Below are 24801 nucleotides of genomic sequence, written 5' to 3'. Positions count from 1 at the left end.
AACTCACTTTGTAGACCAGGCTGGCCTCGAACTCAGAAATCCACCTGCCTCTGCCTCCCGAGTGCTGGGATTAAAGGTGTGCGCCACCACGCCCGGCTTCTTTTTTCTTTATAGCACTTTCCAAATTGATCTTTGAGTTAGTGCTACATTAGATATGGAATCTATAGACAAAAAACAAATTAAGTGGGTAGATGGAGCTCCAGGAACCAGAGGGAGATGAGGTGTGGATGGACCAGTTGTCTGACTTTTATTGTCCTAAGTATTAATTTTCTGTTCAAGGAGTTCATTTTTAGGAGAAACCATCAGCTTGTCTTCTGAGGCTGTCAGGTGTGTGATTAGCCAGGTCATCTCATAAGCATAGCATTTTAAAACCAAACTTCTCTTTCTTTCATTTAAAAAGCATTTAGCAGGCTGTGGGGACTTGCACAAATAATGCAAATCAGTTAATTAAGTTCCATGTTAACAGTTTACACTCATAGGGCTTTTACCATAGACTTGATTTTAATTTTCAGTTTTTAAAGGAGTCCTTGAAACCACAAGCACCTAATTTTGGTCAAAAGATTGTGTACAGTTTACACGCATTTGAACTACTTTTTGTGTCCCACAAAAATAGTTTAAATGGAAGCTAATATAAAACGCCAAATTTCATTATGTATTTTCTAACAATGTGTGTGCCTGACAGTACAAAATAGCCTGTAAATTTTTGAACTTTAACCAAACATATTTCTTGATCAGAAGTAATGGAAAGTTTGGCTTAACTATTTGGCCTCAGTCTACCTGGAGAATGGCTGAAGCCTACCCAAGCCAGAACTGCTTCTGCATAGCCAGTGGGTTTATACCCCACACTTTTAATTTTCAGTTTCATATGTGTCCACAACCTCTCTTCCACAGCTCATATTCTTCTTGACTTTTTTGTCTAACTAAATGTGAGTCATTTTGTGACACTACCCTTAAGTGACAAGTTCCTGAGCAGCTGTCTATGGTTTTTAACTCATTCTTTTACACAGGCCAGTTCTTATAGCACCAGGTTTAAATTCTGTTGCAGAAAATTCTCTCTCTCTCTCTCTCTCTCTCTCTCTCTCTCTCTCTCTCTCACACACACACACACACACACACACATCAGATAGTAGTGTTTGTTCTTTCTTTCTGGCTGGCTGTCTTTCCTTCTTTCTTTCTTGAAAAAATGAATGGTAGCCAACCAACCACCAAACCAGTCAGTCCATGGTGGAGACACCAGTGAATGACCCTGCTGTGTCTTTTTGAGTGTGAGCCCCTACCGTCCCAGCAATGTGTATCTCTCTTTCTATTCCCAGACATGAAAAGTGATGTGTGTAATATTTTAGTAACTTTGTTGAATTAAAGTTTGAATGTCTTTCTCTGGGACATACCTATTTAGAAAAGATTATATTCTTTGTGGACATTCCTACATTGTGTGCTGAAATAGTTCTGATTCTCTACAAAATAGCCACACCCAGCCCCCTAAAGCTAAGCTAGGAGCCACACTTTCCTGTCACTGCTTGTAGATACATGCTTCTTTGTGTTTGGATAATTAAAATTACTCACCCTAGATTTCTCTTCCCTTCAAGGGCATTGTTTCCCATTAACTTCAATAAAGCTTGTTTGACTTCAATGGAAGTTTTCACCTGCATAGGGACAGTTAGGAATCAGGACAAATATCTTTAAGGCTGTCATTTGTCACCATGAACAAAAGAAATAAAGATCCTTCGGCATGAGGCACCGCAGCACACACTTCATGTGCCTTCTCTCTTAATTCTATCCTTGCTGACAACCCATGACTGCCACATAAAAGAGAGCATCAGAATTATAATTGAATGGTTCTGAAATATCAGAGACAGAACCTCTGAAAAGGAGGGTCACAAACTTATTCTTTGGCATGGTTAGTGATTTGAGTGCCTTCAGTTGTCCAGAACTGATGATGGCATTTCCAGTGCAGAGCAGATGGATTCCCTTTGAGTCGCCATGGGGTAGGAAAGCATGGAAGCTTAGCTTCATTCCACCAGCACACAGATCCTTGACAACTTTCTGCTACTCAAAATCCTCTGAGAAACTGGAAAGGCAGCTGAGGTATTTCAGTGTTATAATATTCATATTCTAAGATGCATGCATTTTATTTATAGTATAAAATTTCAGGCAAAGAATAAAAAATCTTGGAAAAATTAAAATGCCAACCTGTACAGAAACTGGACAAAATTCCTCATGATTCCACAGACATACTTTTTTATCTCTATTTTGTAAGGAAAGCGCATTCATGGTTTTTTGAGCTTCAAATATTTCTCAGCATGTATCTTGGTGGAATAAACATTTTTGCAGGTCTACTAGAGTCCAGATATAAGTTCTGGGAAGACATGACTGCTTCCTCTTCTTTAGGGAGATCAGTCACTGCGCCCTACTCCTTACTTTTGAGGTCAACCAGATGATCCAGGGAAACTGAGACTTAAGCTTATGGTGTCATCCTGGAGCTATTCTGAGCCATACAAGCCAGCCAGTCCAAAGGTGTGGGTGGCTGTATTATTTTCTGTAGGCCAATGCACTTTAGGCCATGGTATCTGAATGGTGTTGATGTACAGGTTTTAGATCAGATGGAGCAATAATTCTTTTCTTTTTTTGCCTTACTATTATTTTTAAAATGCATTGCTTTAAAGTTATAACAAATTATTGAGGTGCTGACAGATGTAAAAAAAAACAATAGAACTGAATAAAAAAAGAATCAGCAGGCAGATGCAATGTACAGAATGAAGTAACCTCTCGGTTCATGAATGCTTGGTCATCAACAGGCAGTCTAAGGTCAGTCCAGAACCATTTGAAAACTTAGTGTCTTCTTGAAGTCATAAATTCTGAGAGTGTCATTTACCAATCACCCACCTAAGGGTGTTTTACCCAGAATATCATGGGCATTTAGATCATATTTGTGGGGGAGGATGAATTCACTCCTACATATAAAATATGATACAATAAATTCCAAGTTGAATAAAATTTTTAAAATGGGAAAAATAAAAAATACAGTACATGTCAAATGGAAGTGACCTTGTTACTATAATCTCAGGATAGCAAATTCTCCATGGGGCAACACACTGTGTTGCTTTCAATTACCCAAAAGACGAAAACACACAAGATGCCTCATTGGCAAAGTAAAACTTAATAAAGTAATTTTTGAAGGGAAAGCCTCTGTGAAACAAATGTACTTCTCTGGTTTGAGAAGCACTATCTAACTTGCCTTTGTTTCTTTTTTCTTTTATGTGAGAAAATATAGTTTCAATAAAAAAGAAAAAGCAAGGACTTGAGCTTGATATTAAACTTACATCCACTGTACGATGAAGATTATGTATCAGCGTTGTGTTTGTTTTCCAAATGCTGCTACTGCATCTTGCCATGAGTCATCAGTGCCAGTGCTGTTTGTTGTCATTCTTTTCCAAAAGCTTTTGTGAAAGTTTATTGCTTTCATATATATATGTTGTTCACCATTCAAGACATGTGGATAGGAACAAAATAAGTCAAAGTATTCTTACCTGTGAATAATATGATCTAGAAACAAAAAATCCAAGACACTCCACCAGAAAAACCTGCATTGGCACCTACCCTGTCCTGAATGACATTGCTGATGGTTTTAACAACCTTTCCTGCTTTCTCCTCCTTTTTCCATACTCTCTTATTAACTACTTGTGCCATAATTCAGACTCAAAGGGTAATAGTATTATAGTTCTATAAATAAACTTCAATTTAAATTTAAAACCAGGTAGTTCATTTCCTTTTTCCGTATCTATTAAGATAAATTTAAAGTTTAAAAAGAATACACATTTATTAAACAGAAATATGTATGTGTATTACTGCTAAAATTTAAAAGTCATTTGTTTGAAAAGAAATAAACTTCATTTTTCCAGGCCATTATTGATTTTCAATATAATAATTCCTAAATAGGTAAATTGATGCTGCTTTAGAGAAGAACAAAGTTGGTAGAATAGTTCACGATGACTTAAACTATTGTGTCCTTTTTGTAAATGTCATTTTTATGTCTGTGTGGCTATCTTCTTTTGGGTATTTGGAAAGAAGATTATTTCTTGCCTTTTCGAGGGTGTAGATTCCCTTCGTGTGTTGGAGTTTTCCATCTATTATCTTTTGTAAGACTGGAAACGAGGAAAGATGTTGTGTAAATTTGGTTTTATCATGGAATATCTTGGTCCATGGCAATTGAGTTTTGCTGGGTATAGTAGCCTCATTTGGCATTTGTGTTCTCTTATGGTCTGTATGACATCTGTCCAGGATCCTCTACCTTTCATCCTCCTGGTGAGAAGTCTGGTGTAATTCTGATAGGTCTNCCTTTATATATTACTTGACCATTTTTCTTTACTGCTTTTAATGTTCTTTTTTTTTTTGTTTTGTGCATTTGATGTTTTGACTATTATGTGAAGGGAGGAATTTCTTTTCTGGTCCAATCTATTTGTAGTTCTGAAGGCTCCTTTTATGTTTATTGGCATCTCTTTCTTTAGGTTAGGGAAGTTTTCTTCTATAATTTTATTGAAAATATTTACTGACCCCCCTCTTTCTTTTCTTTTTTTTTTTTTTTTTTTGCCACGAAGTGTTTTTATTTTCATCAATCATACAAATGATTTTCTATAATATCCCAGGGCAAATCAGTGAAATTTGGCAGTCCTATTAGTGGAGGGGTCCCCTTCAGAGACCAGCGGGCCTGTGGCATAGGCTCGGAGTGCCAGTTTTACACTGCAGCTTGTGGCTCGCATCCATCTTGCAGATGGCTCTTCCTCCACATCACGAGGGGGTCTTGGAGATGTCGGGGTGGGGTGGGGTGGGGAAATCTTCCTAAGCGTTTAGGAGATTTCACTCCTCTTTTCCTGTTCAATGGCCTCTTTGGTTGGCAGGGTGTTCTGCGTCTTGGTTTTCTTCAGCTTGGCCTTATCAAAGCTGGCAATTTCCCCCACGTCCAGCTTTTCTGCCATTCTCTTACAACTCATGGATTCTCGTTCCGAGCTCACGCTCCAGGTGCTCACACAAGAGACCTTTACTGATCCTTTAAGTTAGGAGTCTTCGCTCTCTTTTATACCTATTATCCTTAGCTTTGGTCTTCTCATTGTGTCCTGGATTTCCTGGTAGTTTTGGTTTAGGAACTTTTTGCATTTTGCATTTACTTTGACTGTTGTGTCAATGTTTTCTATGGTATCTTCTGAACTTGAGATTCTCTCTTCTATTTCTTGTATTTTGTTGGTGATGTTTGCATCTATGACTACTGATCTCTTTCCTAGGTTTTCCATCTCTAGGGTTGTCCCTCTTTGTGATTTCTATATTGATTCTATTTCCATTTTTAGATCCTGGGACATTTTGTTCAGTTCCTTCAACTTTTTGGTTGTGTTTTCCTGTAATTCTTTAAGGGCTACCTGTTTAATTGTGTTCTTCTGTATTTCTGCATTCACTAATGGCATAAGGCATGATGAAAGGAATATATAACATAGTAACCACTATTAAAACTCATAGTGTTAGGGAAGCACAGGTTGTTTACAGGCTCTGAAGAGTCACAGCATTCAGATAGCAGCAACATTGCCTTGCTGTGTCATGGTGACAATGGTGATTGTAGTCAGAACAAGAAATCTGAAAAGTAAAGAAGAAAAAGAATTTAAAAAATGTAGAGAGAAGTTTCTTTTACCTGAACAGATGCTATCCTAAACACTGAAAAAAAAAAAATTCGTACACATTAATTGCACAAGAAAAAGATGCTTAAGTTTTCTTTCTCTGTCCATTTTTCTAAATCCTTGATGATTAGCCTTTGAATTTTGTAATGTAATTTAAATTTCATTAATATTGTAAAAAGAGGTTTTGACCTAGAGCCTTGCACAACTCAGGGGCAGCCCTGCTGGCCATGTGCTGTGCTAAGCAACTTAGATGCAAAATTTACTTTTATTTCCACAACTACAGTCACTCTTAGTACTTAGAAAGGAAACCTAGAACAACTCTGCAGGTTGTTCATGTGCACACTTCTTAATGACTGAAGAGAAAAACCACTACAGGAAAACTATATTCCGATGTGGATGTTAAAGAACGTTGCACTATCTTTCCAACTCAGGTTGTTTTTCTTAAGTGTAAGATTACTCTTACTCTTGTAGGGTTTATAATTTCTTTTTCTTTTTTTTTTGGACTGGTTATATTTTTCGTTTATTATGCATTTTAATCAAAAGGTAGTTAAACCAAAAGAATTTAGAATGACCAATTCAGAGCCTGGAGTTTAAAGGTATAATTTCTATTACTAATGCTACAGCTAATAAAGTATGTGTTAGGCAATAGCTAAACATCAGCTTCCATTCTCAGTACACAGTACACATTGTGTATCGAAGAACTTTAACAACTTTATGGGGAACATTTCTTTTGGGGGATACTTCCATTGCACAGATGTGAAAAGGAAGGCCTGAAATAGATGGGAATATAAGCTGATTCACCTAATTGCAAAACAGGGAGATGTACGAGGCTGTCTTACCCTGGAGCCAAAGCAAATCAGAATCAAATACTTGAGTTTGCTTCCTTCAACCCAAATTTCTAAACTAAATCAGGACTTAGACACAAAACAGCCCAAACTCCGGTCTATGACTGGAATCGATCTATGATTTTTCTCTCTGGTCTGGTGATTCTTTCAATTTATTTTCACAGAGCCTGGCATAATCGGAGGGCTTACTTGGAGTTGCTAGTCCAATGGCATCTCTGGTTCTCACATACACATCTTTACTGAAAAGATTCACGCTGTCCAAAGGGTGAATTTTATAGCTGGTGGTAGGGCCACAGGGCAGAGCTATGGCTTCAGTCACCACAGAGCTACAGAAAGAGAACACCCCAAAGTGGAAGCCATTTAAATTCAAGAATATGAAAACATGCAATCATGAGAAAGTCATGTGGCATGTATGCATGTGTATGTACATGTATGTTCATATTATTTATTTGAGAGTGTGGGCTTTGCTTGGTATGCATCTGCTTCTGTTTTGAAATAAACACATTTAAAAAGTGAAGATGCATATTTGAAAATAAAGAATATGTCAGATTGCACACTCCCCATAGTGATCTTGGCTTAAATACAAATACAACATAATGTCAAATATCTAGCTGAAAATCAATAGCTGTAGTCAATTAAGCAAGCAAGTGGAACTATTCAGAGAAATTCAGATAATTGACTACAAAATTCCAATTTTCATTCAGACGCCTGTCACCATTCATCTTATCATTTGATGTTTTTGCTCTCGCTACTTTTGAGTAACAAATATTTTACTCCTTTGCACTCTCTGAAACATACCTTAAAAACCCTATAAAATAACAATGTGGTAAGTTAGAGACTGGAGACGCCCTGCTTTATCTTTTCTTTTAATTCATTCAGCTTCATTTTTCCTCATCAACTACGTGCATTTCAAGATTTCAGTGATCATTTCCAAGTGTGGAAAAGCCTCTTTAGCCCACTCTATATTTCCTCCCAGGTGACAGAACCCACAGTTTGATTTTTAAATGGGCAGATAGATGCGCTGTAATGAGAACACAAAGGAACAGGTTTATAACTTGGTACATTATGGCCCCAGGTTCAAAGCAGGGGAAGCCGCAGAGCTGTAAGCCTTTGTTTCTGACTTATGCAGATCAACAGCAGCATTTTCTGGGAGTTTAAAAATGCAGAATGCAAACAGAGGGAAAAACCAAGGAAAGGAGAGAATATGAATTAAAACAAAGCAAAACTCTTGGGGTGGTTTATGCTGCAGGGTATTTTCCCAGAGTTCTGTCCAAGAATAATCTAGTAAAAATGTGGACAGAGAACCACCGACCCCTGCTTTCCCCTGAACATATGCAGCTCTGATCAGTCTGGTATTTCTAGAAAAACAAGGTCCTGAACCCGAGTCCTCAGACACATAACAAAGCGCGCTTCACAGCTGTGATGCACAGTGAAGAGCGGCTCCAAGGCCTGAGTGGGTCCCAAGACAATGCCTCCTTTATCACCCAGAGGACAAATATCTAGACAGCAATATTTTCTGCTTGAATGCTTCAAGCAGCTCGTGCAACTCCTGCCTGAAAGGGAAAACTGAGCTCAGAGTGTTTGCTGAGTGATTATTTTAATTTACTACTTGATGTAAATCTAAATGAACTGACACCCAGCTTGAGATGGACAGAAAACAATCACCAAGGGTGGGGGAGCTGGGGGGAAGAGAAGGGGCTTCAGGAGAGGTGCTGAGGTTGGTTACACATCAGCTGGAGTGCAGCCCAGGTTTGGACAACTTTTGCAGCGGCCCTGTAAGAGAAGGGGGCGGGGGGGGGCGAGCTCAGCATTCCGGTCCCTTCTCTCAATTACCATAATAAGTTCGGTAATTTTGTGCTGTTTATTTATCAGGCCAGGATAACAAAGGGAGCCGCTGAAGTCTGTTCTGGAGGCACCATGACAAAGCACCAGACAGAAAGCAGTCACGTGTGGGGAGATGAGCAGACACCACTTCGCGGGCACCTGATTATTCTTTTCTCGGTGTTTAGAAGCAAAAATTACCCTACGGAAAACAGTTGCAGATGCAAAACCACAAATCGGTGTATGAGGCAAATGGGGCACGCGGGGGTGGTGGTGGGGGTCGTGGAGACCAAAGGAAGGTGAGGGCAACTAGCCAGTCAAGTTTAAATTCTTATCCACATCATGTCAACATTTGTTCAAACTCACTGGTAGAGATAAATGATTTTTTAAAAAATCTTTTTCTTAAGGTCTTCTCTCTCCATCTGTAGCTCTAGTGTTTTAGGGTAGGAAGTTCTTTAGGTGGAGTCACTATTTCTGAGAAATTGCATGGTTAAATCATCTATGCTTAGTTAAGATACACTCTGCCCTGCATGCCGGTGGCAGCGTATAAAGCGTCCCTTTTCCCCTCCTATTGCCCTCTCCATCCTCCTCCTTTTCGTTTTGTTCATGAAGCAGTAAACAGGCAGAAGATGAAGAAGGTACAGATTCCTATTTCTAGGTTTGTCTCTTTTCTCTAAAAAAAGTATCTCATTTCTTCCATGTCTGCCTAATATCCTTATCCAAACAGTGGCGATGCTGATAATGAGCGTGGTCTTCCTTATTTGCAGCAGTGTTATAAATGGCACAGTGTATGCAGATAAATCCCCACGCACAGCTCTGAAAATATGCCCAGCAGAGGAGAAATACTGCACTGCTTGTCTTTCCACACTCCGGGTATGGAACCAATCACAGCCAGTGACTTCTCTTTTCCTTGTGACCTCTCCCTGCCCTGTGTGGTAGCACATGCTTTCAATGTCAGCATAAACAGGACTGAGACAAGGGGGTTGCAGGACAAGTCTAGTCTGGGCTCTTTAGCAAAAGCTTGTCTCACAAAAACTCTGTCCTTATATGTTTAGGTATTTCTATATTAACATTAAGCCCCTCAAAAAACACACCTATGTATACACACCTGTGTATACAGTACATGTATACAACTATTTCAAAGTTGGGTTTCTTGAACTTTCCCAGTGGTTGGCCTTTTAACTTGAGAAATTTTTACATGGCCTATAGTATCCACTAACAGGCCACATACACAAAATATTTACATATAAATAAAACAATGATATTTTAGGTGACTCTTTGAATATATATATATATATATATATATATATATATATAATTACAGAAGAAAGCAAAATTGCTTACTAATAAGATGGATGTGTTTATTTTGACATAAAGAATTAAACTGTCTTAATAGTTGATACTGCAAGGTAGAAAACATTTCAGTGTTTTTCAAATAGATTGTTTATTTTACTATTGTTAATACCTAGAACACCTCTATGTATCAACATGTAGCTCAAAATGACAAATAGATTTTTAGGGTCTTTTCAGAAACAGATGGAAATTCTGTCCTAATTCCAAACCAAAACTCACCTAATGGTCTTTTATGAAACTGAAGTCAATAAGTAGCATTATTTAAAATCAAGAATTACCTGAGTGACTCAATAGTTAAGGGTTCTTTATAATATGTAGGTTTAGTTGTCAACCCCCCCTCAAAGTATTTGGAGATCTTTTAATAAATTTGATTTTTTTTCTCTTAGAAAAAAAAAGGAATTACACCACAATGCAACCCAGAGATATGCTGATTTATATTTATATACCGAGAAATTATAGTAGGAAGCATTAAAATATTTATTTACTGTGATTAAGACATTAGGTTTTATTTATTTTTAAGTGTGTATGTTATATATTTGGGGTACATGTGGTATGCTGTGTGTGTTCCTATCCATGAGTGCACATAGGCTAGAGAAAAATGGCAGGTGTCTGTTGTCACTCTCTGCCATATTCCCTTACAACAAGGTCTCTCACTAACTCTGTAGCTTGTAACCTAGACTTGTGACAACAAGCCCCAGTGATCCATCTTCACACCCCAGTGCTCAGTTTTCAAATACAGGAAAACCACACCCCACCAGAATTTTCAGGATTCAATCTCAAGTCCTGGTACAGTATAGCCAGTGCTCTTACCCACTGAGCCTTCCTCCTGATTAGGTTTCTCTAAGAGCAGACAGCACTGCACCACAGCGAATCCTTCCCAGTCCCATGTACCATGCTCTCGGGTCAGAGCCTGCCAGTCCAGGTACCATGCTTGGCATCCTGTGACAGGATGGCATGCAAAGAGCACATTTTATGTGTTCAGAATCAAGGCCATCAAAAACACAGCACACAGCACACAACACACAGCATACAGCACACAGCACACAGTACTAAGGCTGTCATACCTGTGTGATTTTCAATTGATTTTTGTTTTCTGTGCACTCAGAAACCTTTTTAGCAAACTCCACATTCAGTCATGTGAACTTGTGTAAAGTTCAAGAAACTGGAATACATATAATGTGTGTGTGCAATATATGCATACCTGTGTGGGTATATGATATATACCTACATATATTAGATGTATACCTACATGTATCTTCATATTAGGTGTGCCTGAAAGGCATGGCTCTCCTATGGCCTGTATTCCTGTTTCCCACCTGAATGCCTGGAGTTCCTGTAATGGCCACGGATGACTCCACAGTAACTGCCATATGTGAACAGTGGGGTAGAAGCCAGCAGCCTGGGCTTCCACTTTTATCTTTCTTTAAAAATATATTTTGGCTGGTTGAGGTTTTGAGTAAGATCTTATTTTGGAGAGATAGTACTACATTTACTTTTTAAAAAATACTTTTTCCAAAGGGAATGTCTGGGTGTTGGGATTTCAACCCTGCCTGACGTTGTCCATTAAAGACTGAAATTAAGAAGATCATATGCCCCAGTACAGGGGAACGCCAGGGCCAGGAAACAGGAGTGAGTGGATAGGGGAGCAGGGCAGGGGGGGGTATAGGAGACTTTCAGAATAGCATTTGAAATGTAAATGAAGAAAATATCTAATAAAAAATGAAATGTAAATAAAGAAAATATCTAATAAAATAAAAGAAATGTACAGTGTAGCCTTAAGTACAATGCCTACCCTTTGAAAAAAAAAGATATAGTAACTTGTAAAGATGACCTCCAGAAACTGGGGTGCCTGATGTCTTTAGAGAGTGCACATCTTCCGTATCAGGAGACTGAGGCCTTTGCAGGATGACCTGTCCATTTTTCCTGGCCATCTCTACTTGGACACGGAGCCATGTGTGCTCACCCATGATGTGGGCTTGGACAGGATCCCTTTGAGCTCTTCTCCATATTTTGTTTCTATACTTTCCTACCGGTAGGTCACTGTTAAGACCATGTTGTTCAGTGTATGCTCTCAGTCAGCAGCTCAGAGGTGAGGCAGTGTTGACTGCTTCGTACAGAGATATTCAGGACCGGATCCAAAGCTCAAGTCAGGGAGCAGAGTTCACCGCTGCTATCTCTCAGTCTCTCCCATGGGAAGGCATTCGGGTATATAAGCTCTTTCTTTGACCACAAAATACCAAGATATCAAACATCACTTACTGGAGAAGCACATTTCTACCAATCAAACTAAAATACTCCTTTGTTAACTTGATGAATATTTCCTTTTAATACAATACCGTGTTAATTGGTTTGCATTGAACAGAACACATCAAGTAATACATGTTCTAGTTATATTTCTTTTCAGAAAAGTTAAATGATGCTTAGAGCTCAAGGCAAGTTTTGTAAGACACATATCATCCTTTTTTTTTTCCACTAGATAACAAACTTATCTTAAAATCCGGTAGCCTTTAGACACCAGAATTTATTAAAAAATATTCTCTTGACTTGTAGTCTTACCTGATGCTAAACTACAGAAATCAGATAGCTAAAAGGGAGTGTAACCAGACTGAGTCATAAACAAGAATGTGCTTGACTGAATAAGCAAACTAGAGTTTTCTTCTAAGTTATCATTCCTGCCTCTAGCAAACTTGGACAAGCACAAGCAGAGACTTTAATAGGCTTTTAAAATAACTTTCACAATACAGTGTACCATACAATGCTGTTTAGATTATTTTATTTCCATAATAAACCTTCATTAAGTATATTTATCTAATGATATGACAGAACCAAAAGGAAAAGGAATATAAAAAATGTGTGCATGTGTTAAACATTAGCTTTTGCAATAGATTTATAAATAAATTACAGATAATTTATAGAATCATGCCATATTTATAATTGCATGTTTAAAGCAATCTTCTTATGATAATTGCATTGTATGGCTGACTCTAAGAAAGGGGAAATTACAAATTTATATTTCCCCAGTTTACAGAGATGGGCTGTCTTTTATAGGTAAAATTGTATTGTGTAGGATTCAGAGCAGAAAATGAAGCCTCTATTTCAGTGTAACTCAGACCCCATTACTAAATGTTCAGAAGGCTCAGTATAAAAAATTAGGTGTTCAATGTTTCTCAAAAAGGCCATTGCTTAAATTCCAAATTAATTTTCAGACAAAGCTACTGTGAAATAATCAATAAACTTTGCATGACAAACCAAAACTCTGCTGGACTCTTCAAGACAGCTGATTCCGAGGCTCTCTTGAAAGGAATGAAAAATTTCAATTGCACCAGCCATTTCCAGGTGCTTGCTGCGTCTCCATTGTCTTTCCAGAATTATTTCAGCATGAGAAACAAGTATATGGTTACAAAATACGTGAAGAACAAAAATATTCAAATTCACTAGCCTCAAATGCTTTATCTATTGCTGGAATATTTCCTTCTGACGCCCTAGACAGGGACAATTATGTGAATTAACTTGCCTTTGAGGTGGAAAAGACAATACTATAGTATCTAGTTTTCGAAGTCTTTAGCAGAAACTAGAGGGCAGGTTGAGGATCCCATTGATTCACACTCTCACGTGGACCTGATCTGTGAATCAAGTACCAATGGTTTTTATGCCACCTTCCAGGCATTACCCTTCAGTGAGGAAATCAAGCAGGAACAGAATCACCCTGGTGTCAGGGAGTTCACATTTAGACTTGAACTCAGAAAGTAAAAGGTCTTGAAAGAAGTATCTCATAGCAAGGGAGAAATAAATGGATAAAACAGTAGCAAAGGGTACCATCTTAAACTCACAATTAGGGAGTTCTCTAAAGAAATGGTTGAGTAAAGATCTGGATGGAGCAGGGACATCAGTAAGGATCTGACCTGCAGCATGTTGACAGCATAAAGCCCCTGAGGTAGGAAGGTGACTGGTGCACATCAAGAGAGGAAGCCAGCTGAACTAAAAGAGGAAGGAGAGAATGAGTCAGTTGCAAATGAGCTCACAGAAACTGGAAGTTGGAGCATCTTCCTATGGAAAGAATGATGGTGTGCTGTCAGGATGTGCAAGGTGATGCCAATGTAAGAAACAGCTCCCAAATATCAGTGTCTGAAAACCCTGTAGGTTTCGTTCTTGCACACAGGAGCTCTCCCAACAGTTATTCTGAAGATTCTCCAGTCTGTCAGCTTTGTCCTGCCTGGAAGTCAGGCAGACTGAGCAATCCTTGTCTAAAACATTGTTAATTGTAGTGGCAGTTGGGAAGAACTCTCAGAAGGGCTCCTATCAGCAGCCAGTATTTGTGCCTAGAAGAGCACTCCTTCACACACGATACAAAGATTTAGTCAAATAGCCTCTTTCCATAGCATATGAGTGGAAAGACAGAACAGGAATGGGTAGCGTGCACACACAGGTAGGAAGTACAGAGCTACATGCAAATAATTAGTAAATACAGTTGTGAACTGTGCACTAAGAATATTGAGTTTTACAAAAACGAGAGGGGAAGGTACCAGAGGTGTAGGGACTGTGTCTGCAGGGTAGTAGAGTGTGTATTCAGGGAATAATGATGTCAGGGAAGAAGGGAAAACAGACGTCCTGTAAATGGATCACTTCAGTGATTTAGGAGACATAAACTGACTAGAGCTGGCGTGGGTGAGTGTGCCCATCAAAATATGCTGACGCTCCCTCCCTCTCCCCTCTTCCTCTGAACTGGGGGACATTCAGTTGCGGGCACTCCGCATACTTTAAGCAATCATAGCTCTGCCTATTTCTTAAACAGCTTACAGTCCTGTCCCCCCCCCCCTCTCTCTCTCTCTCTCTCTCTCTCTCGGCCCCTCCTCTCCTCTTTTTCCCTCCTTTCCTCCTCCCTTCCACCCTTTCTCCATCTGTCTGACACCCCTCTCTCTCTTCCTGTTGATCAGTTCCTCCCTCCTCCTCCTCCTCTTCTCTCCCTACCTGTGCTCCCCTCATCTCTCCCTGCTCCTCTCTCCTCTGTCACTCTTACTACAACATCACTGAGTTTCTGAAAATTCCCAGGCACAGGATGAGGTGCAGCTACAGAAGACCCTGTCGTTTGTACACTTTAGATGAGCTTTCTTTGTAACCCAAATATATCCCACAGGGAATGGATAGTGCTCACCTTTCACTCAAGTGTTTTTAATGCAGTCAGATAGTTCTTGTTCCAAACATCAGTGTCATAAGACTGCAGTTTAGAGGAACTGTCTTATGTGAGCACACTCTCGGGCAGTGGTTCTCAACCTGCCTAATGCTGCAAACCTTCAATACCGTTTCTCATGTTGTGGTGACCAGCAACCATAAAATTATTTCATTGCTACTTCATAACTGTAATTTTTCTCCTGTTTGGAATCATAATGTAAATATCTGTGTTTTCCAATGGTCTTAACTCACTGCTGTGAAAAGATTGTTCAACTCCCAAAGTGTTCTCAACTCACGGTTGAGGACCTCTGCCCTAGGGCACCAAACAGGAAAAGCAAGCTCACCTCTGTCTCACCTCCTGTGTTATAAAGTGCAGTACAAATTCTACTTCTTCTTGGAATTCATCAATATTTTGAGGAACAGTTTTTGCCATTGCTACCCATCTCCTCTTGGACTCATGCATACTATTATTTTTAGGTTAAAAAGTATGGAAAGTTCATATACATTTTTGGTTTTAGCCCCCATAAGAATTGCTCTTTGTCTTTACATGGACTTTGATTGCCTTAAGTGTGAGGTCATGCAGTGGCTTCAGCAAAACAAATTAACAAACCAAACAATTCAAGCCTGAGAAGGGAACTGACTATACAGAGGGTCAGGAGCCCTCTGTGACAGCCAACTTAAAATGTAGAAGTCCTACTGTGTATTTCCTTCCATACCATGGAGCACGGCAACAAATGCACCCTGCGAAGTGCACTCCTTTGCTGAAGTGTGCTCTATTCTCTTGCACTACCTACCCATACCTACACGCCAAATCTTTTTTTGCTATGATTACATCCCTCAGGTCTACCAGAGAAGTTACTTTAATCTGTTCTTTGCATTTCTTCCAACCTTCCCAAATTACCCAGCTGAAGCCATTAAGCAATTGCAGGCTTTGGAAATCACTTTTAACTTTGAGAGCAGTCATGGAATCCACTGAGTCTCAGATGCTAATCTGTTGAATGGGTAAATCTTTCCAACTCTTTCCAGACTAATGTCCTGTGACACTACCACGATGTGGTAGGCGTCCAGGTTTAGGGGGCCTTAGGTGATGAGATTTGTTTTGACACTGTGCTGACTCAGCCCAAAAGCCATGAACACCCTGGCACCCCGTAAGCCTGGCCCGTCAGTACTCTGAGAGTAAGCTATAGTCATCCATATCTTCTCATGGTCACTGAACTTGGACAGAACATTCCAAGGAGAAAAAGAACATAACAAGATAACATGGGATTGCCGTTTTATTTTTTCCACATTGCTGCTCTGCTTTTCCATGGTATTGCTTAATCCAAGAATGATAAGGACCTTTTTATCTGTATGTTTGGAGCATGCTGCTACTTTAAAAAACTATCACAGTTTTCCTACAGGCAGAAGGATGGTCAAGACGAGCTGCAGCAGCTCTTCCTAGCCAGCTTTATTTGGGACGTGGCGCATTATAATTGACAGGCCTGACAAGCATGTTGGTCTCATCGGCTGCATGTCAGGATGCCTGCCCTATATTTCCATATCAGCGAGCACTTCCAGTATGTCCTTGAACTAATTGAAAATCTCCCTGGGTTTCAGGTTCCCCATCTTTGTTCAGGGCCCCTCGTCATTTGCCACACACTCGCAGGAGGCTCCTGAGCATGCGGAATGCTGTCCTATAGCCTTGAGAGATTTCCTATCTCTTCACAGTGTGACTCTGATGTCTATTTGCTTATCCTTTAGAGAGAGCAACTCATATTGTACTTCTCATTCCCCAAATAGCATGTGAATTACATCAGTCTGTTAAAAAAAAATTAAAAAACCAGACAATTGGTGATTTTTAGAGCCACAGACCCAGTTCCTCTGCATTAGTTTTTCACCCTTCTGGATTTTACTTCTTATTAGGAAAACAACTTAAAATTTCTGAAGACTTTTGCAAGCCAGTATTTAAGGCTTAAAGTTGCCCATGTCCTCTCAAATGCTATTTTAGTTAATACTAGGAAAAGGAGGGGTTTATAAAAGAATGATGGCCAGACTCCTGTGTTTCTAGTTGATTTATGGCATAAAAATATCCTACATAGCAACTGGGATTTTAAACACAGAACTTTACTTCCCATACTACAGGAAGACAAGAGCTCATCCTGTTGGATGCATAGAGAAGCAAATTGGCAAAGATCAGGAGAAGGGAACAGGCTGTTCTAAAGAGCTATGCAAAAGAAAATGTCTGAATTCAAAGGAGGTCAGATTCTTCATTGACCCAGGGCATCAGAAAGGGAAGCCGGCATGTGCAATCTTGTCCTCTTTCATTTTTACCTCCATGGTCAAAAAGCCGCACCGGAATGAACACGGTAAAGAATTTGCTTTCTTCCCTGAGCTTGAGCATGGAGGAATTAGCTCCCTGGGTGAGCGAAGGTGAAAAGAAGCTACTTTGGGGAAATAAGCAATGTTCACAGGCAAGAGAAAGTTTGAAGCAAACATATGGTTGGAATGCTCAAGTCGATTTTAGATCAAGCTGAGAGAGTTGAGATCCGAGGGTTCAGGGATCCAGTTCAGTGCACATTCCTACTGTGCCCGACTACTAATTGCAACCTATGTTTGTCAATCAAATATTTGCAATTAACAAAAATATTCCCCTAAGAGACATAAAACAGAACTGGCGAAGGGGTCTGGCACACTGCTAAATAGAGCGAGCTGCACACAGAAAATAAAATAAAATATGGTATTAAAAATATTCTGCAGCTGATAACACTACTAGACACTCCCAGTCAAAACATTAACAAGCAGAATAGGTGGCATGGAGGCTTTTCAAAGGGATTTTGCTCAAAGAACAGAAACTTTGATCTCAGGGCCTCTGACCCCTCCTCCACCTCTGATTCTTCAATCTACAAGTACATATAGTGGTTTAATTTAACTCTCTGCATAATTTGCCTAAGGATAAAACTTGATCTAGATTTTTTTCACTCCAATTTTTCAAATGCTCTACTTTCCCCCTCCCCCATACTCCCCTCCCACACAGATTTCAAGAGGGAAAGGCTGAAGAGGAAGGTGACTGGAATATTAAGGACTGTCAGATATTCGGAGGAAACTCTAATTTGTAAATTGGTAGAAATGCCAGTAATTTGTTGGGAATTGAAGACCTTCTGTATTCACAAGTGAAGCTTGGCAGCTGTGCACTGTTGTTTTGTAAATCAATATTACATCTGAAGGTGCTGTTTGAATGCTTGTGTGTCATCGGGGTTTGTCTGCAACACAGTTCTGTGATAAGAAATGTTAAAACAAAACAAACACAATCCCTTCCTTGTCCTTTAGGATGAATTCCAAACATAAGTCTGCCACATGAATATAGCATTCCAATCAAGATGGACCTTGTGTAATTAATAAAACCCATTGACCACACACACACACACACACAAACACACACACACACACCAAAATGCTATTGAATGGAAGCTCCCTCCCAATATTCCACAAGAAAGGACTGCGTGGCTGTCAGATTAACAGAAGTCAAGATGAGATGAGACAATGCTCAGTACTACTAAAAAAGCGCCATGCATAATGAACAGAATATGCGGTCCTGTTTAGGAAATTAAGGGGAATCCAAGGTGACTTGGGGTCACATAGGAAGTCACAACGGCCACTAACTAGAAAAGTGAGCATTAAAAATTCGTCATTTGGTTTAAATAAACTCATCTCAATCATTATTAGAGACTGCATAGGTTTAATCACAATTAATTGCTTGAGTGAATTTTTCAGCTTTATCTGGTCATTATCAGTCTTGGAGCTGCGGTGACTTTGTGCTGCGATGCTGGCTGCTGGAGGAGAAAAGAGCTGAGGCTCAGCTGCCTTTTGACTGTCTACAATTCTTACTGTTGTGGGCACAGTTAGGAGCAGCCACAAAGATAGGTGAACATGATCAGTAGAAAGACACTGTTTCATTTATTATCATTATTATTTTTAATTTGTGGGCATGCATGTGTGTATTGGTATATATAGGGTGGGATTATGCATGCATGCACTTGTGTATAAGGGCACACAAACATGTATGTATGTATGTATGTATGTATGTATGTATGTATGTATGTATATGTGTGTATATATATATATATGGGGGGTCAGGAGTAAAAGTTGGATATCTTATTTTTATCATCCTCTACCTTAGTTTTTGAGTCAGAGTCCCTTATCTTGTTGCTAAGCTGCCTGTCCAGCAAGCTTCAAGGACCTTTCAGTTTTCACTGTCCATCCATGCCAGAGCTGGGGTTACAGCTATGAGTACCCTATCCAGTTCTTAAGTGGATGTTGGGATGGGAAGTCAAGTCCTCATGAGCAGCCAGCATTTCACCTGCTGACCATTCTCACTAGCTTCCACATTGTCTTGATGAAATAGATAACATCAAGTATAATTGTCATTCTGGCTCCCTTTACCAGATAACTATTGCCTTGAGTTTACTAATAAAACAACCCACATTAGAGGTTTTAAAGATGCAAGACTAAGATAATATTCTTGCATTAGTGCAATGGCTTCCAAAGATTTTCTTAATGTCATGTCCTTCATTAATAAAACTTTTGAGCACATTATATATAATAGTTTACAATGTATACCATTAGCAAAGCAGAAATTTTAACAGGTCATCATGCAAAATAGTCAGAAAGCAACAGCTCCTTCCCAAATTCCTTCTTCTTCAGGCTCCTAGATGAATCTCTCCACGGTAGGAAGCAGATGAACTTACAGGGCCCAAGTCTCCATGAGTAGTCTGGGTCCTTGCTGACCAGAAGCCAAACAGCAAGTGAAAGGTCCTGGTGTGCCATCGCAGAACAGCAGCATAGATCCAAGGAAAAGTGAGGAAATGGATGGACTTAGGTTTGCAATGCTATGGCGGGTTCTTTCTGATTGCTTCAGCACAGAGGCACAGGCACAGAGCCCACTCTTAAGCAGATAATATTGAAAGCATATCTTGAAGAATTCTTTTTGATTAAGCTCAAGTGCCACCTAATAATAGTAGAGATTGATTTTTTTTTAATACTCAGTGAGGAATTTGCACTTAGTATGGGGAAAAGGAAGGAAAATACAGATCATCCTTGAGTGTGTGTGTGTGTGTGTGTGTGTGTAAAATCACAGAGGAAGCTTGCTTGAGTAAAGATAATAAAAACACTTTTGACTTATTAGGAGATGTGGTCCTGTTGTGTTCCTGAGAGTTGACTTTCAGGCGCAAGTGTATTTGACCAAATAGTGTTCCCTTAGTCTTCTATTCTTAACTACTTATCTGTAAAAGAGACAATTTGTAGAGTATTTGTGAGCATTGGGAAAAATTTTTTGAAGTGATTCATACAATATACTGTAGTATTTGCTCATTAAATCATGGCCATACTTATTGTACAGCTGGAAGAGACAGTGAATTCTAGGCCCAGTCTAAAAAGGCCATTCAGTTTTCAAGTGGACTGAACTGCAATTATGACAAGTGTGAGAATATTTTCCTCTTAGAATACGGCTTCCCCTGACAATATAATATTTAGGCTCTACAACAGTTTTGAAAGAGAAAGAAAAAGTTTGATTTTTTCCTATTTACAAATGATGAAAATTTGATAAACCATTGTCACTAGGTGATAGAGCTGAAAATCAAAATTGGAATCTCTGATTTCTGGTCCATATTTGTTTGTGCTATATCACTATCAGAATCCTCAGTCAGATAGATAGCATGTGTATATGTGTGCTTAAAGAGGCTTTTCTTCTCTTAAGTCTATTTAATCCTGTGCTTTCTTCTTGATACACCCCACTTCTTTCTTCTCTCCTCCTTTCCTTCCTCTCTCTCCCCCCTTCTGCGTATTTTCTCTCCCTCCTCTTCCAAATTATTTGGTAACAAGAGGAACATCACAACAGGATGAACTGAAAAAATGATAAAGGTTTCTGTTACATCTTTTATACATTAAAGTTTTGCTTTGACTGTTATTTTGGAGCATAATAGACAATACATTCCTATATTTCTGGATATACTTTTATTTTCTTCCTTTCACAACATGAAATTACAATAGTATCAATAGAGTTATAAAAAAGGAGATGAGAAAGAAAGGGATGGCAGAATGGGGGAAGAGAAAGAAAAGAGAGAGAAGGAAAGTTTCTGTCCATCATCCTCTTTGGCTCTTCTAACATACAATGTGAACACCAAAAGAGCTGGCTAAACTCCTCTGACTCAGGCATTCTCTCCATCTTGATGTCTTTACTGTGTTGAATAGTGTTCCTCCAGAAGCCATGCTTACTTGAAACTCAGACAGGTACCTTTTTAGGAAAGGAGTTTTCGAGGATATAATTAGCTACAACAAGCTCATTCTGCATGAAGGTCATCCTTAATTCTAAAGTGACTAGGGTCCTTAAACAAATAGAGGACAAACATAGCCAGAGTCATACACAAGAACAAAGTGGAGGCAGGATGTGGAAACAGGGAGACCTAAGGTATGTTAAAGAGTTCCTGCAATCTGGAGAAGCCAGGCATTTTCTCCTGCTGATGATAGGGGCAGTAATATGAGCAAGTTCCTCAGAAGCCTTTATTTCCTTCATGTTAATGGCTATCTCTTGCCCAACTAAGTCATATGGCTCAGTTATCACTGAGAAGGCTAGTCACTCCCTCACAGTTGGTTTGAGTTGCACTTAAGCAACAGAACACTTTCAGGAACTCAATCTCAAATTTCCAAAATTACAATGACAGTCTTTATAATACAAGATCAATAAATGTTTTACCTATGTCTAAACTTTTTATTACTATTACCTTTTGAAAGACCAAGGATTTGACTTGGCTTCGCATATGCTAGAAAAATGAATGCCCTTTCATTGCGCTATCTAGATGTTTTGTTTGTGAATAAATAAATGAATGCATAAAAGAAAAACAGCCTCACTCTGAAATGGGCTGAGTTTTTGGAGGAAAAAATGATTTACTCCAGTCTATAAACACAGGGGAGAAAAAAAACATGCTTTATTACTTAGCATATTTTCTTTTCTCGCTCACCAACTTCACACTCTAAATAAACAACATGATTCCCAGGCACCATTCATACTAGAGTGGTATGGACATATTCCAAGCAAAATAGAACAAGAATAGTTGAGGGTAAATGCAAATTGAATTGTGCGGAATCCAGCTTGCAGCCCTAGCCTGATATTGGCCAGGGTCAGCTGTAGCCCATCAGGCAGTTATGTGGAACCTGAACACATCTTTGGCACCATGTTCATTTTCATAATAAACTTTTTTTGTTGCTCTCACGCAGGTTCCCCTGGTTTACTGTCTGAAAATAACACACAATAGAACAAGTACTTTTGCTGAGTTCAAACTTTGTCACTCAGCCTTTGTTTTCATGGCTTATCCTCAGTGTCTACAGTTTCCCAGGCAGAATCTATGTCTTTGCTACAGTAGTTACAGCATGTGTCTTGCTGAAACGTAATCCTATAATTTTAGCAGTACAGGATGAAGGTGGGAATAGATGCCGTCCATAAATTTGGCTGGAAATATGTCTTTCAGTATGTTGCCTCTTTAGAAAAAAAAGTACTTTAAGTTAGCCACAAAGCAAGCAGAAATACCAGAAATGTGTCTCACCCTTCTGTTTTTATGACAGTTATACTGGCTTGGAAGCAAGCCACAAGGTGTGTTCCTCTTGGAGGTACATGTGACAAAACTAAAAATAGAAATAGGAATATTAGATCATTAAAACCAAGTAGCACTATGTTGGGTCTTCCCAAGAATGAGGTTATTTTGGCCACACTAATCTTAGAAAGTGGATGGACACCCATCCTCCCTGCCAGGTTGTGCTTCGTGTTTGATCCTTGATAGGTAGAACTTCGCTGCTTCCCCCTGGGCCTCATAGACTGCCTATGGGCTCTATTGCAGCCTGCTCAGCTACTTTGGAGGCAAATGATGCTTTTTTGTTTGCTTGTTTGTTTGTTTGTTTGTTTCGAAACAGGATTTCTCTGTGCAGTCCTGGCTGTCCTGGAACTCACTCTGTAGACCAGGCTTGACTCGAACTCAGAAATCTGCCGGCCTCTGCCTGTGATGCATTTTTAAATAACACATTAATATTAAAAAGACTTCAATGAGCATATTAAGGTCAAAACCATTCAGTCCTTCACAGATGTCTAAGTGTCAAATGAAACCAATGCCACCTCCCCACATGTGTCAGCTTCTTCTGGACCTTAAAACACAGATGAAGAACAAGGCGTATGATGTTCAATGATGACAGCCTCATGGCGCAGACACACACAATATGTGTGCAATGTGTGAAATAATATCCACAAGAACAGTGCCCTTTGCCTTATGGTCTAGTGCTGTTCTCCAGAGGCCATTCTGTCACTACAAACAAGTGTCCTGCTTCTGTGTTGAAATGTGCCTTTTCTTGAAGGGAAATGTAGGAGGATGTGTGCAATTCCATCACCCTCTGTCCTAGATTTCCTTACAATTCTCTCAAGATTGTATTCTTCATTGATCATGGTTCAGAAACAATGGCTTTAACCCTGGCCTTTGGCACATCAGGCAAAACCCCTCAGAATCTACACAATGGCCCCAGGCTCTAGAGTGGAATGCAACTGGCCCATCAAAGAGCACTGACTTTTTGCCAATAGGTTGTGTGTGTGTGTGTGTGTGTGTGTGTGTGTGTGTGTGTGTGTGTGTTGATGGAATCATTGTGAGTGAAGAAGGAAGTTTAAGGCAAAGTCTTTGAAAAGTTTAACTTTCTTTAATATTGATTCTGAGCTATGCACATATCAGGCATGCCTACTTCAGCAGACTCATGAAGTACGAAGACAGACCATGTGACAGGTAAAAGGCTGTCAGAGGCAGTCTGGGATAACATACTTATGAGGGATCACCACCCAAGACATAGAGCTGGAAGAGGCAGGGTGGGACAGAGAAGGGAATTCACATGCTCTGTAGCCCTAACCCTGATGTTCTGGGGCATGAGAAGTGTTCTACAGAGAAATTCCCTTACTTTGGACAAAAACACCTACTTCCCAATGCCTTCATTCCAGTCTCTAGATGGAAACTGCTCTGAAAGGAGTGGGCATCTAACATTATGATGGTGCCAGTCACAGAAAGCCTGGAGAAGCTGGAAACAACTTGTTCTTGGTCTGACAGTCCTATGATTAGCAACCAAGTCCTCCCTTGAAGAGTGACTTGGGAGCTTCTTCCGTATGTCCACTATGGGGGTTCTGTCCTGTAAGTGTACTCACTTGACGATGGCACTAAGTGTAGGCGTGGTGTTAGGTCAAAATGGACTTGAGGACTTCCCTGACCTGCAAGGAGCACCAGCCACAGGCTTTGGGTAAAATATGTGATCCATTTTCAGATTTTTTCATATTTTTTCAGAGAGAGGGGGGATTTAAGTGCCTTAAAGCTGGATTTAAACTTCTCCCTCTGTGAAAGTTAGAACCAATGTGCTTCTAGCCACGAATTCTTCAATACTGAAGAATGAGTTTCCCTTTAACGTCTGTGGAGAGGAGTCTTGATGTAGTTCATGGAACATTAAAACCTTTATAAAGGAATCTATGAGTTGTATACATTTCAGACAGTATACAAAATGTATTTCAATAAGTTAGATAATATATTATTTTTCTATAGGAATAATGTACTTGGATCTATTTGATAAAGATGCTACTTTCTGATAAATAGCCAGAATCCCTTAGTGCTTAACTATAAGATTGTAGAATTTGTGGAATGACAAATCTCAAGTTGCAATTTTTAAAAACTTGTCATTGAAAAAAATTTAAATGTTCTAAATGCACACATTCCTTATTGTCTTACAAGAACAACAGTCCCCAGAGTTCCAGGTAGTTATCTGTCCTTGGCCAAGTGGGGCTTACAGGTTAGAGCCATTTTTGTTTTATAGATCTCTTAAGCACAGTAACTTAAACTTAAAACATAACTTTAGCTATTACATGTATACCTTTAATCTCACCAGCCAGAAGACAAAGGCATGCAAATCTC

At 39.4% G+C, this 24801-nt stretch overlaps 1 pseudogene; it reads right to left on the bottom strand.

Annotated features, from left to right (window-relative positions):
* Nucleotides 1-4814: 4814 nt before the first annotated feature.
* On the bottom strand, nt 4815-4973 carry LOC110330993 (annotated as a pseudogene).
* Between the last annotated feature and the right edge of the window lie 19828 nt (nt 4974-24801).

The sequence above is a fragment of the Mus pahari genome, chromosome 13 (genome assembly GCF_900095145.1).
Source record: "Mus pahari chromosome 13, PAHARI_EIJ_v1.1, whole genome shotgun sequence".
Lineage (NCBI taxonomy): Eukaryota > Metazoa > Chordata > Mammalia > Rodentia > Muridae > Mus > Mus pahari.
This window is presented reverse-complemented; position numbering and strand designations above follow the sequence as displayed.